This window comes from Phasianus colchicus, unplaced genomic scaffold (genome assembly GCF_987193195.1).
Source record: "Phasianus colchicus unplaced genomic scaffold, bPhaCol1.hap1.1 HAP1_SCAFFOLD_97, whole genome shotgun sequence".
Lineage (NCBI taxonomy): Eukaryota > Metazoa > Chordata > Aves > Galliformes > Phasianidae > Phasianus > Phasianus colchicus.
The window spans coordinates 32,501-47,406 of NW_028325267.1; the positions used below are offsets into that span (position 1 = coordinate 32,501).

Consider the following 14,906-nt stretch of genomic DNA (forward strand, 5'->3'; position numbering starts at 1 on the left):
TAATGACATCACATTTTCAAAAACATTATGTATTGCAATCCACCTCAAAAGCAGTTTAGATCTCAGCCCATCCAAAACAGAATGCAAGTCTCAGACTGGCCGGAAAGGAAGGCAAATGACCTCCAACGGCCCTTGGGTGTTGCTTACAGGGTTGGGTTAGCCCTGCGGTACAAACAAAGCAAAGCTAACCCAACCCCATAAGCAAGGCAAAGCTAAAGCCTATTTGGTTGAAATAAACCGAATGTAAAACTAAAGCCAATTTGGTGGAGAGAAATTGATTGTAAAGCTAATGACAATTTGGTTGACTTAAGTTGAATGCACATACTGAAATCAGCGCAACTCTCAGAATAGCCACAAAGGGGCATGAGTCTTAGGCTGGCTGGGAAGGAACACAAAATCACATGAGAAGGAAGGATTGATTGGCCTGGGAGTAGAAGGGCCCTAAGGAAGGGTGTGGGTGGGTTGGATTTGCTGGGCTGAGGCCAATGGGGTGAACTATAATGAGAACAAGTACTGCATTCCACACATTGCCTGTGATGACCTTGGGCGGTGGTAGGGGCTTGTGGCAGAGTGAAAGGGAGACTATGGGAAGGGAAGAGACCGGGGGATATGGGTAACAGCTCAACTGAACTAAGCTGGCGGTGAGTGTGGGAGGCCTGGAAAGAGCATGGCATCCCAGGGGGGAAGTCATCGACTGGAAGTGTCAAAGGCATCTTTGCCTGCAATACAGAGAGACACACTTTAGAAAGAGGAACGCCAAGACACAAACGGCGCTCACCGTAAGACCACCCTCACAAAACATGCAAGCAAAAGACCACCCCAAAAAATGGCTTAACATTAAGGTTAGGAGTATTTAACAGGGAAGATGTAGAATTATTTTCAGTATTACACTGAAGGTTAGAGATGGGTTAGAGGGTAGGTTCAGGGTTAATTTGGACAGTTAGTATAGTTATCTATACAGTCATGGTTACAATTAGCACTACATTTGGTGTTCAGAGCTCATTAAGGCTGGGGTGAAGATATTACAGTTAGGTTTATTAGGATCATGCTCAGCGTGACTGTTAGGGAAAGCCTAGGCAAAGGCAAGAGCAAAAGGCGAGAACACTGAAGCAAACACCAAAACAGAGTGTAAAGGTATAGACAGTACCCAAGGGAGGGCAAAGTATCAAAGTAAGGCTAAGTCATGGAAAACAACAAAGAGGTGGCCGCGTCAAGAGGCCGGGCCCAAAGAGGCGGCCGGGCCCAAAGAGGCGGCCTCAGGGAATGCCAAAACGGCACAAGACTGAAGAGAACATTACACATAACACCATAACAGAGGGCAAAGCCCAAGATAATGCCACAGGGAACACCAAAATGGAGGGCAAGGCCCAAAAGAACATTACCACGAATGCCAAAACACTGGGCAATGCACAAGAGAATGCCACCACAAACACCAAAATAGAGACTAAAGAGAATGCTGCAGGAAATAACCAGGCACAGAGGAGAGGCAAGGAGAACGCAGAAGGAAGAGAACAGACAGCCTGTAAGGCACGCTGAAGTGCAGAAATGAACTCTGGGTACCCTACCTTGCGTCTTACTAAGTAATATATAAACACTGGTAGATGTACATTGCCCTTACCTGTTGGGCAGATAATTACCGGTCAGCAAAGTCGGCTTCCAGGGCATCCCAGGAAATACAGATTTCTGTTCCTAGCTGCTCTCAGGAGGAACCACAGATCTCTCTGTACAGTTTTTACACTGCTCAGGAGCGCCGCAGCTCTCCGCTGCCACCTGTTGGACACAATACAGTAATGAAGGCACTGTCCCGCAAATGCGGGGGCTGCACCCTGTGCACATTGCTCAAATGATGACGCAAAGGAGTGTTAGGGATATAACTAATGCTATTTGTTGGCTTGAAGTCACAGTTAGTTTAACAATTCTTTTCTGCACTACAATTAGGATGAAGGTTACTTTGACAGAAAACAAGGAGTGTTATTTTTATTGCTGCATTTAGGGTTAGAGACATTTTTAATATCAGGCTAAGGGTTAGGGTGACAGACACATTGCAGGTAAATGTAATTATCATTAGAGCTCCCATTAAGCTAGGGATTCAGGTCAAGATTACAATTAACACTGCCTCCCAGCCAATCCCAGAGATCCAAAGGCAAAGGTGAGCCAAACTCCCAGGACAAGCAAAGGGAAATCCAAGGTAAAGGCAAAGCAAACAGCTAAGGCTAAGGGAAGGGCAAAAGCAAGGAAAATACCCAATGAAAAGCTATGGTGAGGGCAATGAGAGTACAGCAGGGAAGGCCAACAGCAAAGGCCGAGAGAACACAGCAAGAAACACCAAAACAGAAGGCCAAGAGAACATGGTAAGAAATGCCAAAACAGGAGGCCAAGAGGACGTAACGCCAGAACAAGCGGCCAAAGAAAACATGGCAAAGAAAGCCAATGCAGAAGGCCAAGAGAAGGTGGCTGGGTAGGCCAAAACAGGAGGCCAAGGAGAATGCCACAGGGAAGGGAACGCCAAAACAGGACGCTGAGGAGGACATCACAGGGAACGCCCAGGCAAGGGCTATGAGATGGCAGGAAATGCCGAGGACAACGGCCAAGAGAACACGGCAAGAAATGCCAAAACAGAAGGCTAAGAGAACACAGCAGTAAATGCCTAGGCAAGGGCTAAGAGAACATGGCAGGAAGTGCCAAAACAGGAAGCCAAGAGGATGTGGCAGGGAATGCCAGAACAAGTGGCCAGAGAGAACATGGCAAAGAAAGCCAATGCAGAAGGCCAAGAGAAGGTGGTTGTGAGGCCAAAACTGGAGGCCAAGAAGAATGCCACAGGGAACGCCAAACAGGATACCGAGGAGAACATCACAGGGAACGCCCAGGCAATGGCTATGAGATGGCAGAAAATGCTGGGGACAACAGCCAAGAGAACATGGCAAGAAACACCAAAACCAAACGCTGAAGAGAATGCAGCAAAGAAAGCCAAGTACAATGGCCAAGACAATGGGGCACAGAACACCAAAACAGGACAGCAAGAAAATGCAGTAGAGAATGTCTAGGGTAAAGAGAAGGAGAACACTGCAGTGAAAGGCCAGAGACAAGGAGAACACAGAAAGAAAAGGACAGGCAGCCTTCTGGGCACCATAAAGTGCAATTAAGAGCTCTGGGAGCACCATGTTGTGCCATGCTATGGAATGGGTAAACACTGGTGGGCGTGCGTTGCTCTTACCTGTTGGGCAGACAATTACCAGTCAGCAAAGTGAGGTTCCAGGGCATTCCAGGAAAGGCAGATTTCAGTTCCTGGCTGCTCTCACAAAGAGCCACACATCTCTCTGTGCAGTCGTTACAGCACTCTGGAGCACCACAGCTCTCTGCTGCCACATGTTGGATACAATACAGTAATGAAGGCACTGCCACACATATGTAGAGCAGTGCCTCTCTCACAAACGTGCGCTGTAGTCTCCTTTCTCAGAGCAGCGTGGCTGCACTCTGTGCCTGATGCTGCTTACCGGCAGCACTGCAGCTGGGAACAACGCACAGGAAAAAGCTCAGATACACAACACCATTTTTGCTTCCCTCTTCTCTGATAACTGCTCATTAGACACAGCCCTCATCTTTGGTTTGGTAGGTGGGGATTGAGGAAGCAATGCCAGTCCCACAGACCCCTCCCCATCCCACAGTGTGATGGGACATCAGGTTCTGGACCACCTGAGGATCCAAACATCCAGGCATCCAGGAGTCTTTGGGTCCTGGCGAGATGAATCCCAGAGTTCTGAGGAAATTCACCGCTGCAGTCACCGAGCCACTCTCAATGGTATTTGAGAAGTCAAAGCAGTCAGGTGAAGTCCCTGATGAGTAGAAAAAAAGCAACAGCACACCTGTTATTAAGGATAGGGAACTACCACCATGTCAGTCTTACCTCTGTGCTGGGAATGATCGCAGAGCAGATCCTTCTGGAAGTGACCCTAAAGCACTTGTTCCAGGGCATCACCACCCTCTGCGTGAAAAACTTCCTCCTAATAACCAACCTAAGCCACCCCTGGCTCAGTTTAAAACCATTTCCCCTTGTCCTATCACCATCCACCCTCGTAAACAGCCATTCCCCCTCCTGCTTATGCATTCCCTTTGAGTATTAGAAGGCTGTGATGAGGTCTCTCCGGAGTCTTCTCTTCTCCAAGAGAAACAATCCCAGTTCCCTCAACCTTTCTTCATAGGAGAAAGGTGCTCCAGCCCTCTGATCATCTTAGTGCCCTCCTCTGGACCCGCTCCGAAAGCAAAAGCTCCACGTCCTTTCTGTGCTGGGGCTCCAGGCCTGGACACAGTACTGCAGATGGGGCCTTACAAGAGCTGAGTAGAGGGGGACGATCACCTCCCTCTCCCTGCTGGCCACCCCTCTTTTAATGCAGCCCAGGATATAGTTGGCCTTCCAGGCTGCAAGCACACTCTGCTGGCTCATGTCCAGCTTCTCATCCACCAGGATCCCCTAGTCCTTCTCTGCAGGGCTGCTCTCAAGGGGTTCTACGCTCAGCTTCTACAAACATCTGGAATTGCACCTTCATCAGTGACATCAACAGTGGGATCAAGTGCACCCTAATGACATCAAGTTGTGGGGTGCAGCGACACACCAGAGGGATGAGATGCCATCCAGAGGGACCTCAACAGGCTGAGTAGGGGCATAAATCCAAGTGCTGGGTCAGCAGCTGGGATGAAGGAACACCCACCACCAAAACATGCTGGGGGATGAAAGGACTGAGTGCAGTCCTGCCCCATAAGGCCTTGGGGGTACTGATGGGTGGGAGCTGGACACAAATCAGCAATGTGCCTCTCCAGCCCAGAAAGCCAACTGTATCCTGAGCTGCATCCAAAGATGCGCAGCGTAGTCAGCAGGCGAAGGGAGGCGATCCCCGCCCCTCTGCTCTGCGCTGGTGAGGCCTCACCTCGAGTGCTGCATCTGGATGTGGAGTCCTCAGTGCAGGAGAAACATGGAGCTGTGGGAGCACATCCAGAGTACAGCCGCAAATATGAACCGAGGGATGGAACACTTCTCTTATAAGAAGAGAGAGTTGGGCTGTTCAGCCTGGAGAAGAGAAGGCGCCAAGGTGACCTGGTAACAGCCTTTCAATGCCTAAAGGAAAGAAGAAGGGAAAATTGAGGTTAGATATACAAGAAATGTCTTCCACAGTGAGGGTGGTGAGGTGGTGGAACAGGTTGCCAGAGATGTGGTGAATGTGCTATCCCTTTCAAGGTGAAACGGGGTCAGGCTCTGAGCAACCTAATCCAGCTGTGGATGGTCACTGTGGGGGAGTTGGACCGCATCGCAAACCTGCATACAAGCAGTGCACCAACGTGGGGCTTGCGATGTTCATTACCTGCTGCACAGATCGCACACCACTGATCAGAGGAGCCCAGGCAATCCTTAAACCCCATCGGGTTGCAAAATGAAGTCAGAAGAGATGCAGAATGTAATTTAATACATGATAATAATGCACAGAATGCCCTTAAAAATTCTGTATTGGTGCAATTAACACATGGCACTATGAATTACAGCCATGAAGTGGGATGACATAGGAGCAGACAAACCACGTTTGGAGCCCCAGACTGGAGATTATGAGGTGAGAACCACTGAAGAGGTAACAATACACACAGCAGATACAGCTGCTCTAATCCAGCTTGAGATTCCCCCAGAAAGGCAGAGCTCACAACTCTGAATCAAAGCAGGAATTGCTCACCCCATACCCCAAAGGAAGCAGTCTCCAGGTTCAGATGTTGTCCTTACAGCTACCACCCTTAAATGACATTAGGATCCCCCAAAGAGGGGGGATCACAGCCCTGAAATAAAAACAGAGCCACTCACCCCATTCCAAGGACCAACACTCACCCACACACTAAAGGAAGCAGTTTCCATGTACAGATGGCTGCCAGCCCTCCAACGTAGTCAGGAGACCCTAGAAAAAGGAGAGATCACAGCCCTAAAATAGGGAAGGGATCACCCACCCCATTGAGTAAGACTCACCCCACACTCTAAAGGAAGTACTCCCCAGGTTCAGATGCTGCCCCTGTGCTTCGCAGCCCTTAAATGGAGTCAGGGAGGGGTGGAGACTGGTTCTGCTCCACCCCACAGCCAAACTGCCCCCAGCTGTGCTTGCAGGGCTGCACCCCTCCCCAGGCGCTCTATCACAGCTTCAGGCTGTGCTCTTAAAGTGCTGATACAGCCACAGAGCAAAGGAAATGAATAACGTGAATATCTACCAAGGGAGGCTGATGGATGACCTGTGATAGTCCTCACACTTTGATCCCAGGCTGTCCTCGGTGCTGGTTGGTGACTCTTCTAACAGACTGGGGAGCACGGATCTCAGTGCTGACACAGCAGATGCTGAGATCTGTGTGAGCAGCCCAGACAGCGAAGGCTGAAATCACAGCTGGGTATGCAGAGTGCTGTTTGCACACCTACAACTCCCAGTGACACACATCTGTCATTTAATGGCCCTGTGAATGGGAGCTGTTGAGTCATAGCTTGAACTGTTTATGCCACTTCTTCATATCTTCTCCATGGTCATGTAGGTAATGCCACAAGGCAAAATGTGACATAGTCTTACTGTTGTCACTTGCTCAAGCAGGAGGACGTCTTCTTTTGATAGAAGAGACATTGGATGACACCAGCTGGGAGGAAACCAAGTTGATCAGGCCCTCCAGTAGGCTGTTTTGGGAATTCTGGTTCCCATTCGATGCATCTGTTACCACCTTGGATCCATCAGCATTAGGCACAGTTGACAGTTTGTCTATTATATCTTCTTGTTTGCTTTCCATTCTGTTCAGCTTTTCAGCTACTTCTGCAATGGCTGAAACACAAACTTGTAGAGGGCTTAAATGTAACTCAAAGTCTTGAAGTTTATTAATCAGTTCACTTATAAGGGGTCTTCTTTCTCCTCTGCCATACATTGCTGCAAATGTACTGGCATACCTTTCTGGTGCAGTCTTTGTGAATGTACACCACATTTGGTGTACACCTGACTCTCTCAGGATCATGCTCTTGGTCTGGCTCATCAGGAATGAAATCGGGACTATGTAGCATTTCCACCACAGCATATTCTCTCAAATAACGGACGCCTTTTTCTATATCAGCCCATTTCTTTTTCTCAGGCATCAGATCGTCTTTGAAGGGGTATCTTTCTTTTACAGCTAACAGCATCCTCTTCCAGAGGGTGAAGGCCTGGTTCTGGCATGTACTAATGCCTCTATCAATGGCTGATTCCCTAGCAATGCCACCCAGTTGGCGAGCTTCTCTCTATCTTATCTAGCCACACACTGTTGGCCCCATTGTCCCAGCATTGAAGTAACCAGGTGGCAATAGGCTCATTTGGGTGACATGAAAAGTCATTTCTCGGACTTCGAATTTCATTCATTTTCAGAGATCGATCAACAATGGTAACAATATCTTGCTCACCTCTTACTCTTTCAGGACTTCTTGTTGCCCTCATAGGCGTTGATGACCGTGGTCTTACTGAGGGCCCCTCCCCTGGACTCAGGGGTGCTTCCCCTGGATCTCAGAGCCACTCCTCTGGACCTCTTTGCTCCTCTTTCTTCTCTTCTAACTCAGTTGAGATTCATCTTGTTTTCCGTCCTCTCACAGGGGCAACTGACATCAATTGTGGTGCCTCCTGTGGTTGATCAGGTTGGTCAGTTCCAATGCTCTCACCCTCCAGCTCGGCTCGGAGTCTGTCTTGTTTAATTATGAGAGCATTTAGTTCAGATTGGAGGGTGTCTCGGTTAGGATTGGATGGTGTCCCGTTCAGACGGGAGGGTGTTGAGTTTGGATTGCAGGGAGTCTCTTTTGATTCGGAGGGCATCTCATTGAGATTGGAGACTCCTTCTCTCAGCTTGGAGATCTTCCCCTTCGGCTTGGAGACTTTCTTTCTCAGTGTGGAGACACTCTTGCCAGGTTTTGAGATTCTCTCTCCTGGCTAGGAGACTCTCTTTCTCAACCTGGAGATTCTCTCTCTGAGATTGCAGGGAGTCTCTCTCGATTCAGAGGGCATTCTGTTCAGACTTGAGAATATCCCTCTCAGACCGGAGGGCATCTCTCTCAGATTGGAGATTCTCCCTCTCTGCTCAGAGTGTCTCCTGGAAACTCTCCATTTCAGTTTGGAGACTCTCTTGCTCATTTTCTACTGTCCCCCTGAGACTGTCCCTTTCAGCTCGCAGACACTCATGCTGAGCTATCAGAAATAGAAGTAAACATCACAAGAAGCTAGTAGTAGAGACAATGGCAAGACTGAAATGTTCACCATTGCATGGAACTTCTGATAGCAACAGAAAACCAAGCCTTACAAATGTGCAGTTCCTGTGCCACTCTTAAATGGTGCTATTTGAAAAGTTCTACCTTACTTTAAGATGTTCTGGGTATCATGAAGTGTATGGGAACTGCTGAATCATGGCCTGAACCTCTGATTGACCACCTGAGACAAGCAATGTGTCAGCCACGGGAGCACAGGTGAAGGTAATTCACCTGTACTACTGGAAGGGGTGGAGTCTGTCTGCACCTCTCCTAGATCCCATTTAAGTGCTGACTGCCACTGAGGAAGGATCTCTTCCTGGAGATTGCTCCTTGTGGAAAATAGTGTGAGCCTACAACATTGGTAAGCATTTTCCATTTATTATCCTCTTGTAGTAATGATCTTAGCCTAACTTTCCTGGATATTTCTTAATTATAACATCTGTCTATTCATTGATAGTCTTTCCTAACGCTGGAAGTGAGGCACAGATCTTATGTTTCTCAGGGAGAATAAGGAGTTACAGCTGTATCCAAACCTACAATTGACTTCGGCTAATATAGGAAATATCCAAATAATTTTCTAGGACAGAATCTCTGATAAAGCAGGTTTTATTTGCAATTGCAATGGCAGGCCTCCTGCAAGCAGGAGAGCACATAGAAAACAGAGTTACATCTTTAATTCCCTATTCCCTGGCTTATCTCCTTCTCCCTAGTTCCTTATTGGCTGAGGTCTTCAGGTTCGCAATCTTCTTGATGCTTCACTAAACATTGGAAATACTAAACAAACATAAATTTCTGCTGCATGAGTGTGAATCTGTAGTTAATTATTTCACACCTGATCATTATTCTGCAGATATCTGCTTGTCCTTCTTTCTACAAAGATAAGCTTGAGAGAAAGACAGGGGAGTATCTTGATGCCTGCCTGTCACATCCCAACTTCTCACAGAGTGAGACAGTCCGGCCTTGTGTAGAGGCCCTGGCTTCTTTGGTGTTTGCTAAATCTGCTTTTCTCTTGCTGGGAGTTTCTTATCCTAACAAAACAACTCTACAATATGTTTTCTAATCTCTAACACGCTCTCAGTCTCATTGTTTAGAACATTTAACTATTCCAGTTTTGCAAGAAAGAATTAATCACATAATTCAGTAAAAAATGTTTCTAAAACGTGCTGCTAACATACATAATATTTTACTTCTAATTTTACTTCTTCTTATTTCTAAGGATAAGTTACAGAATACAACATTCCATTCCCACAGCTAGTAAAATTCCTCCTACAATGTATGTATGAATTAATTCATTTCAGAGAGAGATTTCAAAGAAAAACAGTATATTTTATGGAATGATATTACTTCAAAGCTACATCAGTTACTTTAGTCACCTGTTGTGTAACACCGTAAATAAAAACAATACCCCATCTGCAGGGCAAAATTGGGATTAGGTGAAAATTGGACGGGTTTTGGAGCCTTTTCAACATTTTTTCCTTGATTTTTCCAGCTCCGGGAATGAGAAGAAGCTCTAAAGGAGCTAGAAGCAAAGCTCTAAAGGAGCTAGAAGCCTCTCTGGATAAACTAAAAGAGGTGCAGTAATTTAAGGATGCTTATTTCCTTAAGTGCCATTTAACTTCGTGTTTGTTAACTGAAGCCATCATATGTTTGCCAGCTTTAATGCTTTTTTCTTTGAAGTACTTGAAATATGGAATTGGAAGTTTATCAGATTGCTTTAATACTGAAGCTGACAGGAGCTGTCAGTGCTTCTGGAGCCCAGTTCTATGTAGCTGTCTGTGATGGGTGCACCGAGCAGCTGTTCAGACAGACACACAGCCATAACCTAGCCTTCTGCCTTGCTTCCTCAGGTTTTCTGTGTTATTTCATCTAGAATCCTGCTAGTTTTCTTTTGTTGTTTTTCTTTCATCTACTGCTTTGCTTTGCTATGCTGTATAAGAAGTGTTGAATCCCAGCCTGAACCACTGATTGAGCACCTGAGGAAAGGACCCGGTCAGCCCTGGGAGCACATGTGAACGCAATGCAGCTCCGTGGCTGGAAGGGGTGGAGCCTGGCTGCCCCTCTCAGAGCTCGTTTAAGGGCTGATTGCCACGGGGGAAGGGTTTCTTTCTGGAAGTTTCTCCACTCTGGAGTCAGTTCTGTGGGTGTAAATCCTTGGAGATGGTGAGCAGTCCTTTTCTTACCTTTGTAATATACTCCCATTCCACTGGTGTTTCTGCCGTTACTTATGTTATGGCTTTCTTTCTTATTTGGTTTTTTTTTTGTGTGTGTGTTCTGTCACACACGGCCGGGCCGTGCTGCGCCGCTCCGGGGGGGGGGGCTGCCGCGGCCGGGCGGCTCCGGGGGGTTGGGGGGGCGCCGCGGCCGGGCCGGGCTTCTTTATGTACATTTCTTTATGTACTGATACGTTGCTGCAGCTGCCCTTCTGTATTGTCGTTGCTTTTTTTGTTAAAGAATATTAACACGTTATGGAGACGATAAGGGTCTGGAGCAGCTCCCCTACAAAGACAGGCTGAGGGAGTTGGGCTTGTTCAGCCTGGAGAAAAGAAGGCTGCGGGGTGAGCTCATTGCAGCCTTTCAGTACCTAAAGGGAGCCTACAAACAGGAGGGGAATCAACTCTTTGAAAGGGTAGATAACAGCAGCACAAGGGGAAATGGTTTGAAGTTGACGGAGAGAAGATTCAGGTTGGATGTCAGGGGGAAGTTCTTTACAGAGAGAGCAGTGAGGTGCTGGAACAGCTGCCCAGAGAGGTTGTGGATGGCCGTCCATCCCTGGAGGTGTTGAAGGTCAGGTTGGATAGGGCCCTTGGCAACCTGGTCTAGTAATAAATGTGGAGGTTGGTGGCTCTGTATGTGGCAGGGGGCTTGGAGCTCCATGATCCTTGAGGTCCTTTCCAACCCTGGCCGTTCTGTGATTCTGTTATCTCTGTGTTTGTTGCCATCCCATTTTCTTTTCTCTGTGTTGCAGGTCAGCTTGTGCTAGAAGTTGATGGTGTCACTGTATGAATGAAGGTCAATTTAGGAGTAGCTGCTGAAGTCCACGTTAGTAAACTGAAGCATCTCATGGTAAGGTGTCAGAGCCAGCAGTAGTGATGTCTGTCACTGAAAAAAACGAGAGGGCTGGCTCCTCCAAGTGCTTGCTGGTTGATGTGTGAGAGCATCTGCCCTCTCCAACTGAATGATAAGAAAGCTAAATATGCTGAATCATTACAGCTTATGCAGAAGCTGTGAACATGAAAGGACACATCAGCTTTCTACCTCACTCAGCAGTTTCTACCTGAGCAGAGGTTTGGTCACTTTCCAGTTCCTCTGTAGCGCCCCCTTATGCCGTTAGTTCTCTTTTTCTATGTTGGTATCCTGTCTAATTGTCAGTTTGCCCCAGGATGCCAGGCCAGTTGAAAAGACTGTCATTACCATCAAGCAGAATTGAGCATCTTATGTCATGAAAGATATAATTTTGATTGTTAATTATGAGCAGTTGCAGTGCAATAGGGCATCTCAAGTAACCATTTATTTGGGAGTTCAGGGAAGACTCATGAGAAGTGAAATGCTGGTTTCTGTTTTGGCTGTCAAAATGGTGGAGCTTTATTGGAAGTGAAAGGTGTGGGCTTTCTGTAGGTAGGCCCCAGGTTTACTTCTGTAAGCAGGCCCCCTCTCAGAGATTGGTCTTTGCTTGCTGCTTTGCTGTGCCTACCTGCCTGCTCCCTGTGCTTGCTGCATCTGATACCAGTGGTTGTGGAGCAGGCTCCCCAGGGCTGTGGGCCTGGTCCTGAGCTGCTGCAGCTTAAAGACCATTTGTGTTTGGGTGGTCCTTCCTGGAGCACGAGGTTGGACTTGATGATCCTTGTGGATGCCGTACAACTTGGGACATTCTGTGATTCTATGATCTTGGTGTTTGCCTGGAAAATACCAGATGATTTTTTTTTTTTCCCTCATTTTTTCCTGGCATTTAAAGTTGTAGTTTCACTTCTAAATGTGAGAGAGGAGTTGGATAAGGGGAGGGTAAATTGCTTCTTTATTTTCTATCCTCCCAGGTGGGTCTGTATATTTTCTGCCCAAGTTGTGGTAGCTCTGTAACTGGGAATGTTCCTAATGGTCATAAGAAGAGTTTGCTGCCAGCACAAAATTTGGTCACAGGACTGCCTGCTGGATTAAATTCTCTAGATTGATTATATGTTATTTGAGATGGTGTGTTCTGTTTATTTTTTCCAAGACAATCAGGTTTTGAGGTTGCTGAAATTTATTGATTAATCAGTCACTTGCAGCTTGTTTGAGCTTGAAGCAGTTGAATCGTCCCACACAACAGCATTGTTAAATAAAACCTTATAATCACTTTGGAATTGTAGCTCTGTGTTAGGCTATGCCACGTTGTGAATGTCTGTGCTGCAGATATCATCCATCCTCATCCTCCCACTGTGCTCCTCATTGGCAGAAGGTATCACCATCAGCTTTCTGCCTTACACAGCAGTTTCTATCTGAGCAAAGATTTGGTCACTTTCCAGTTTCTCTGTGGCACCCCCCTATGCTGTTAGTTCTCTTTCTCTGCACTGGTGTCCTGTCTAGTCTTCAGTTTGTCCTGGGATGCCAGGTCAGTTGAAAAGAATTTTCAAATTATATCCATCCTGATTTTTTTTTAATGTATTATCTTTTTTCTTGATGAGGAACACCCTAGAGTCTTCAGAAGAAATCACCATTTCAGGTGTGCGTATTGTTTATCTGTGTAACCAACTAGTCCTCTCAAGGCTCTTGTTGTCTAATGTGTTTGGTTCAGGATCAGTCCATGTCCTTCGTCCTCCTTGCTTTGCTGTCCTCTATGGATTTACCTGAGGTTTTTTCTTCAGCCTGCTTTGCTTTCAGTGCTGACAGTCATGAGGAACTCTATGTTGTATGCTGCTGTGTTCATTTTCCTCAGCACGTTCCTTCTTGATGTATAGCATGTACTGGTGATAGCAGAGCCACTGTTCTGTGTGAGTGACTTGTGCCAAGCCAATGTTTATTGAGCTCTGATCTGCAAGATTAAACATAGCTTCAGGCTACCTGTGTGGAATTGTGGTTTGCGCTGCTTTGAATTTAGTCCTGCTGGCCAGAGATGGACAAGGCAGGGATGTTGGGATACTGAGGAAAGTGTTGGCGCTTGATATTCTCGCTGGATTTTATTTTTTTAAGCAAGCATTGGGAACCACTGAAGTTTAGCAAAGGAGCCTTAGTGGTGTGGTTGTATCAGGTGTACCTGATTTCATGATGATATGTGGTCTTTTAGTAGAGTTTAGGCTCTGACCCCTCAAAGCAGTGAATGGAATGAGTTCCGGGTGATACCAAGGCTAATACAATAACGTTCCAATGAAGCTGTCACAGAAGAGTTACCTATCTTTACCAGCCTGGCTGGTGTGTGATGTATGTTACTGAGACGCTCCTTCCTCTGTGTTTGATGAAGTAGATGCTGTTACATAAGGGCATTAAGGCATTGGATCTTAGCTTCAAAGCACAGTGAAGGCAGTTGGAAAGCAGGAAGGTGACAAGTTGGAATCATATTGTGAGCCCAAATTCAGCAAGCCGTTACTGCTAAACATGGGCCTCAGGCATACGTTTTAAGTTGTTCTGATTCCTATAAGATTTAAACATCTCTTTATAGGTTTGCAGTGTAGATGCCTAGGAGCCATGTTTTTCCTAGGGAGAACGGTGTGCTTGCGTATCTTGTGTGCTCTTCAGCAAGGACATGGTAAAAACCAGTCCTGGATGTTTGGTGAGGGAGCAGAGTGAGAGAGGTGAGCCCAGTTAGTGATGGGAGTCCTGATCCAACGGGTTTCTGTGCCTCTCTCTAGAGCAAAGACATTTGGAAATTTTCAGATTAGCTTTGGATAAGCCTCTGAGCTTCTGGATGCTTTTCATGACCAGTTCAGACCTCTCAAAAGCTTGAGGTTTGTCCTTTACTAATTTCCAAAGGAATTGCATGGAAAAAATATATATGTTTCTTATTTTATAAATAGAAGCAATAATGAATATGCTAGTAGTGTCACAGTCATGGAGGAGCACAAAGTAGTAGTGAAGTGATAGGAGAAAGGAGGAAGAACGTCCTTTGTTTTTTTTCTCTAGGATCTCCAAGAAATCTTGATAAATGTGAAAATATGTAATGTGCACATAAAAAAAAAAAAAAAAAAAAAAAGGTAGTTCTAACAATTGGGTACCTCACATTTTTTTTTCCTAGTTTTACTCTGGGTCAGAAAGCTTTGGAACGCTCCCAGAGTAGAGAACAGTTTCTCTGATTTTTTTTTTTTTTTTAATTTTGCTGAGCAGTTGAAAGCATCTGTCATGGTTTTATGATTTTTGGTTATCAGTATTCCACATCATAACATCATGTAATGCACTGGAGGTTTGACTGTGGATGCTCAAGTTCCGGGTGCCTGTCTGGAGGAGAACAACAACTACATTCCCCAGGGGGCTTTGCGGTCAGTAAGGAGATGTAACTCCCGGCAAGGTCACTTGATGTTCTCTTCTTCGCCTGCACTTCTCTGTCTGCTCTTCTGTCTGCTTTTCTTCATCAGCTCAACTGGACTGCACTTCTCACCTCAGCGTTGTGGTGAGACCAATCCACCTTTCACACACACTCCCTCTCTCTCATTATATTTTGCTGATACTGTATTTAGTAAAT

The 14,906-nt window shown here is 46.3% G+C and overlaps 1 protein-coding gene and 1 long non-coding RNA gene across 8 annotated transcripts in view; one reads left to right on the forward strand and one right to left on the reverse strand.

Annotated features, from left to right (window-relative positions):
• Window positions 1–10,542, reverse strand: part of LOC149911522 (uncharacterized) — an 11,008-nt gene extending 466 nt beyond the window's left edge. The window contains exons 1-5 of one of the 6 annotated variants that reach the window (XR_016463236.1): window positions 6,235–9,700; window positions 5,864–5,930; window positions 3,215–3,833; window positions 1,619–1,770; window positions 1–719 (exon numbers count right to left, since the gene is read on the reverse strand). The exon at window positions 1–719 is cut by the window's left edge and continues 466 nt beyond it. This is a non-coding gene — a long non-coding RNA (uncharacterized LOC149911522). Of the gene's footprint in view, window positions 720–1,618; window positions 3,834–4,922; window positions 5,111–5,863; window positions 5,931–5,998; window positions 6,189–6,234; window positions 9,701–10,440 lie in introns of those variants that run through there. The other 5 variants (XR_016463234.1, XR_016463233.1, XR_016463235.1 and 2 more) reach the window with 5 other exon arrangements.
• Window positions 10,273–14,906, forward strand: part of LOC149911523 (uncharacterized) — a 47,510-nt gene continuing 42,876 nt past the window's right edge. The window contains exons 1-2 of one of the 2 annotated variants that reach the window (XM_090133725.1): window positions 10,273–10,420; window positions 11,226–11,323. The gene's annotated coding sequence lies outside the window, so the exon portion shown is untranslated. Of the gene's footprint in view, window positions 10,421–10,621; window positions 10,816–11,225; window positions 11,324–14,906 lie in introns of those variants that run through there. The other variant, XM_090133728.1, reaches the window with a different exon arrangement.